Source organism: Pleuronectes platessa, chromosome 4, assembly GCF_947347685.1.
Source record: "Pleuronectes platessa chromosome 4, fPlePla1.1, whole genome shotgun sequence".
NCBI classification, from domain to species: domain Eukaryota; kingdom Metazoa; phylum Chordata; class Actinopteri; order Pleuronectiformes; family Pleuronectidae; genus Pleuronectes; species Pleuronectes platessa.
In genome coordinates this window covers 1844915-1850914 of record NC_070629.1, presented here as the reverse complement: position 1 = coordinate 1850914, position 6000 = coordinate 1844915, and the positions used below count along the sequence as shown (strand labels likewise).

At 38.6% G+C, this 6000-nt stretch overlaps 1 protein-coding gene across 2 annotated transcripts in view; it reads left to right on the top strand.

Moving 5' to 3' along the window:
* Window positions 1-1143: 1143 nt before the first annotated feature.
* Window positions 1144-6000, top strand: part of LOC128438388 (3-hydroxy-3-methylglutaryl-coenzyme A reductase) — a 29421-nt gene continuing 24564 nt past the window's right edge. For both annotated transcript variants that reach the window (XM_053420952.1, XM_053420951.1), the window contains exon 1: window positions 1144-1283. The gene's annotated coding sequence lies outside the window, so the exon portion shown is untranslated. The remainder of the gene's footprint in view (window positions 1284-6000) is intronic.

Genomic DNA, 6000 nt, shown 5'->3' with positions numbered 1-6000 from the left:
TTATCTATAGCAACCGTTCTGGTTGATATCTGATTGTCTCAGTAAAGCATTAATGATATTCCTATCACTTTTCAATTTATTACCCGATCTGAATTCTACTTACATAATTATAGGGGTTGACGATAATTGTTATTTAGATCCCTATCTCAATCGCCTTTCTACACGCCCTGAGCCGTCTATTAATTTAGTGGCAATTTTGAATAACTCTATTAAATCCTTTAACTTAGTAGATATATAGAGAATACAATACCAAACTCATAAAGATTATTCATTTTTCTCACATGCATTGATTATTTCATTATTAACTCTAAGCTAATTTCAAATGTATTACAAACAATATATAAGGGATTCTTAATCTCCCATCATAGTCCTCTTGCTATTTCCTTTAATTGGTCTTTACCCAAAACTTCTTATTCTTGGCGATTTAATCCTTTATTACTGCAAGACGGTCATTTGAACGATTATTTAAAGGCAGCCATGGAAGAATTTTTTTAGTCAATGATTATGGGGATGTTTTAGATATTATTTTAAGGGAATATTCTAAGGCTGTGGTAAGAGGAAAAATTACCTCATATAAAGCTTCGAAAAAGAAGGAAAGGCGTAGCCACCTTGAAGAAATAGAGGTGCAGCTCTATGAAGCAGAGAAGGCATCCTATTCCTCTCGGTCCATGAAAGATCTATATCATTTTATGAAATTGAAGAGTGAATATAACATAATCTTGAGTAATCAGGTTAATAAGCAAATACTTAAGCTGAGACAAAAGCAACTTGAATTGAATGAAAAGCCAGGCAAATTGTTGTTGTCGTGTTATACTCATACAAAACAAGAAATTCCGATGCTCAGACAGACCCCACTTTGTCTTTCTTCATATGCCTGGCTCCTCAACTGTCTTTTTTTTGTTTAGATTATGCGTTATTTTGGAGCTTAATGTAGCTGTGTATGTAGACTAAATCATATAGAATAAGGCGTGTAGAAGTGGTAGAAGTATCATAGCACGGCGATAAAAGTCGTGGAAAAACGCTCCCCTCCCTGGGACCGCCCACAGCCTCTGTGTTGTGGTGTGATTAGGGTGTCCTCGCTCTCGCCATGCCCAAAGGCTGTCGTCGTCTTGGAAACGGGGCGTGGTTAAAGCGCCGACGAGGCAGGTAACCAACGCGATTGGCTGAAGTGTCGCATGATGTTGTTGCATGCAATCGCTCCACTTTGAGCTGAGTCTGTCAGATCCGACTTTCATCTGCTCACCGCATGAACTGAGGCTCAGATTAGTCTTTCGCTGCTCACGGTAAGTTGCTCTTCTTTCATCCGTTAAACGTTACTTCGTATAGGCTACGCTAACTGCGCCCACCAGTTTGAAAAATGACGACTAAAAGAAACGATAACCGGAGCTGGGACAATAAATGCACCGGCACTGGAGCAACGTGTCAAACGCATACTTATTAATAGGATAGAACTGCTGTTTCAGACTCCGCAGCTAGTAGACTCCCAATTCACAGATAAACAAAAAAAAAATGTTGGGCATTAGCATATATTAATAATATTTCTCCGTATTTCTAAGTCCTATTCAGACCAACACTTGTAAAGCCACAGTTCAGATTGATAAGGTTACAAATTACACAGGTGATCATTTTTTTCGTGAGTTAATTGCCCTTGTTTGGAAAAACTTTATATCTTGTTAATGTGGAAAATGTTGTGTAGCTTGACAATCTTCCTCAGCAACCCCGTTGCCTGTGTGAATGAAATAGTCTTTCATAGCCATGTTTTTTTTTTTTATCTGTCACACCACAGTTTGGCTTCTGTTTGAAACTGCTGACAGTCGCAAAGGATTTTGATGGTATTATAACTAAAATTAAAAGTACAAATGGACAATCAAAGAGATCAAATTAAAAATATTATTTTACTACACTGCAATGACAAATCCAGCCATAAGTAAGGTATAAAATGAGAGGAAATTTAACATGTAAAAACCCTGCTTGGTAGTACAGGCCTCAGGTAGAGGCAGATTAATTGGCCGATACTACCCGTGACCTATATGCAAACTTTAAAAAGAAAATTGAGTTTGATTTTAACTGATATGCTCATCATGCATCACCACATTTTTATATATTTATATCTATATATAGAGCTTTAAAAGAGCCTTAAAATTATATGATAACCATTTCACTGTAATAAAGGAGATATGACCAGTCAAAGTCACGGAGTCCTCCCAAAAATGTGGAACTTAGTGAGCCCATATCTGTCTTAATTTGTATCTGAGAAAATGTTGGTTCAAATTTGACCAAATCAGCATGAAAAATGTAATCAATACATGTGAGGATACATACATAATGCCAAGGAAAGGAATGACCACTAACTATACATCATTAACCTAATGTATGATATGATCAGTTGACACAAACCTTTACACAGCCCCGCTGCAGGCAGGAAGGCACACAGCCCCTCCCCTCACTAGCAACTGAACAGATAAACATTAGCTGACTTTCACATTACTTTTATGCTGGCGTTTGTATTTTAAAGGGATAGTTCACCGAAAAATTCAAATTCACTCAGTTTCTACTCACCACTTTACCAATGAAGGGGTTGGTGAAGGGTATTTGATTCCACAATCCACTTTAGGAGTCTTGGGGGTAAATAGTGTTGCAGCAAAATCCAATCCAATTTAAATAAATGAAACCCCTTCTTCAGACGTAATAAAAAACAGAAGAAAAACATAAAAAGCCTCCGTACTGTCCATGTGGTGTCGTCCAAGCATCTGGAAGCCCAGACATTCATATTCGACTGAAAGGTTGTCATTTACACCATATTTTAAAATTAAACTTCTTCTGATGTCCTCCGGAGGCAAGATCATATTGAACGAACACAGGAGAAAACCGCACACGCAACGGCACGCGTTCGCATCGCTACATCCACTACAATATCCCCTTGTTGTGGTGGACTGTTAGGCTTTTAATGCCATTTGAAGGTGAATATGAATGTATCTTATTTTACACATCATTTTGAAAGTGTACATGTGGGTTTAAGGTTTAAGAGATTATTTAGCTTATCATAGAATACGCCAGTATTAGGTATGGTTTGAAGTATTCTAACCTTATTGATCAGGTTGCACGATATATAAAAAAATCTGTCATCATTTTGATATCAGCGTACACGATAAAGTATCGCAAAAGATGGTTTAAACTGCAATAAATGATTCGCCATGTGCCATGCATTCATGCTCTGCATGTCAATTATAACTGGCCAATCAGATGAAGCCCTGCTGCCGGAGATGATAAATTAAAGATATTCAGATCATTGTCTGGGTTTTCTGTTGATTAATCAAAGAGATGAGTATAGAGAGAAAACAGAGACTTGAAAGAGCCACCTCGCTCCTTCGACTAAATTCTTCTGTTGAATAGGGCTGCAACTAACGACTATTCTGATAGTCGATTCATCTATCAATTATTGAAACGATTAATCGACTAATCGGATTATGAATCACACAAATTCTCAATTGCTCTTATTTAGCCATCACCTTTTAAATTTAGCTTGAGGTTGTTTGCGACCTGTGACTTCATTAAAAAAATGATGGGTTTACCCGAACCCTTAAAAATAGCAATTTTTTTTGTTAACAAAAGGACAGGGAAAGTAGCAGCAATTAAAACATCAACAAAAATTGTAGTCTTCTTCGGACTGCATAATTGTGATTAAATGCAATTTTAGTCAGGCAATAAGATAATATTACAAATCGTAAAAAAAAATCTATATTCAAACCATATTTTTGTAATGGATTGTTGAATCTAAACCGAGGCGAGTCTGCATTTTCTACGTTACGGTGTCAAACGTGCCTCCCCTTCAAATGTTCGTGTCCTACTTTCATGGAAAGCAGGGTCCGCCGTGCAAATATTGCAGGTAATTTTTTTTGGGCTATATTAAGGGTGAAAATCTTCCATACTTTTGACTTTCTGGTACGTGATGGTGTTGCAACGGACACCGCCATTTGTGCATGTTTTGTCGCTATTGCACACTTTCAGAGACAGGAAGGGCTCATTCCTCAGCTACTTCCATCAGCACCTCTGGTAAATCAACGTTTAGTTCAGCTGCACGGCACGAAATATACGCGCTATGACGTAACCAACGAATCATCGATGATTAAATTCGTTGGCGACTATTTACGTCATCGATTTTTGTCGACTACGTCGATTAATTGTTGCAACACTAGTTTGTTTGATTCGCTCCATAGCTTATGAGGCTTCATTTAAACATCATGAAAAATGACTTGTCCACATTTTGGGCTAAGTACAACAGGAGACGTGTTGCACAGTCAGGACTCAGTGTTGAATTGAGCGGAGCAACATGCAGACATGATCAGACACCATCGATTAATAACTAAACACATGATTATAAGGTGAACTAGTTCATTTTCGGAACCATGAACTTAGTTCAATTTTTTTTTAAATATCTATGAACGTGAACTTGTTCATTGACAAGAGCCTGGACAAGAAGCTGTGCCGCCTTCTGAGAGAGAAGGAGACTGATGTGTGACCAACCTCAGTCTCACAATGCTATATACTGTATTTGGTGTTAATTGGTTGATGTAAGATAACTGTTTTTAAATGGATGACTTAGATTTCGTTGATGCGTTGCCCAGCCCTAGTGCCATCTAAATCATAACCATTCCAATAAAAAAAACGTGAACATATTCATTTTCATCTGTATGAACTGAACTTTGAACAAGTTCTTTTAGTGTGAACTGGTACAACACTTGCGCAGGCCATCAAGTGACTCTGCTCCTCTGATGTTTTCTAATCGCTCACACAAATCTTTATATTATGTTTCTGGATACACAGGGCATTGCTTATGCAGCACTGAAGTTAAAACACTGTGATCCGTTATAAATTTGCAGACAGAATTCCTCTTCTGTCTGTATCTGTGTGTGTGTGTGTGCTTGTCTGTTTATGTGTGTGTGTGTTTGTGCTCTAATCTAAAACAATTATTAATCGATGATGTCGGATCATGACACCGGTGTTCCGGTCACTTTAACCTTGATGTCCTGGTTGTGCTTGGTTATGTCACTTTACGTCTCTTGTTGTGTATTAGGTTTAAACATGTGTCTAATAAACTCTAGAGTAAATTAAGCAAACACAAAGTAAACACCAATACCGTTTGTGTCCTAATAACTTCTGATCAGTGATGGAGTTTATTGTGAAAGTGTAAAGTGAGCGCAGGTCAGAGGGGGAGTGAGGAGCAAACTACAGGAGACTCTGACACAGGACGACCGGACCTTTAATGTGCGTCTGTCCTGATCCTGAAGCAGCGCTGGGTATAATTATTCAGCTGTGGGAAACCCGCTGAGACAATCAACGTAGCAAAAAACATGAATTGATTATGTTCAGTCCCTGCATGGATGTAAATCGTCCACCTGTCTGCAGGAACCCAAACATTAGCACGTAAGTTGCTGCTTCTATTACACTCTGTGCTGTGTGCGTCAACCTAACTTGACGTGGCTGTAACTTCATTCCAGCCACATGATTTGTTAGGCGCAGCGCTTTTGTCATTATCATTGACTGTCCGTGTTGTCTGTCAAAACATGGAAGGAATGAGTTCTATCAACGATATATCGATCGTGTCTTAAATTTTTTGAAAATAATTATCGCTATGGTTTTATCGCCCAGCCCGAACCCTGAAAAATATTTCCCAGTAAAAAAGCGGTGTCACACAGGGATTTCAAAGGATTTTGTAGTGATAAGAGCTGACACTGGTGTCTGTATGTTGTAAAGAAAATCATTTAATCTCTGCAGCGGAGTTAATATATCACTTCCTGCCTCTGCCTGCTGCACCTTGCTGCACAAGGTTTGACATGAATAATGCAGATGATTTGTTGCTGTTGCGAGCGCGTCTGTGCAGAGAATGCACAACACAGCGGGAAGCTATGTTTGAATGTGTTAAAGGCCAACTCTGGGTAAACTCCGGACCCAATCATCCGGACTTTACCCGCAGGTCGTGTCGGAAAATGGCTTATGATG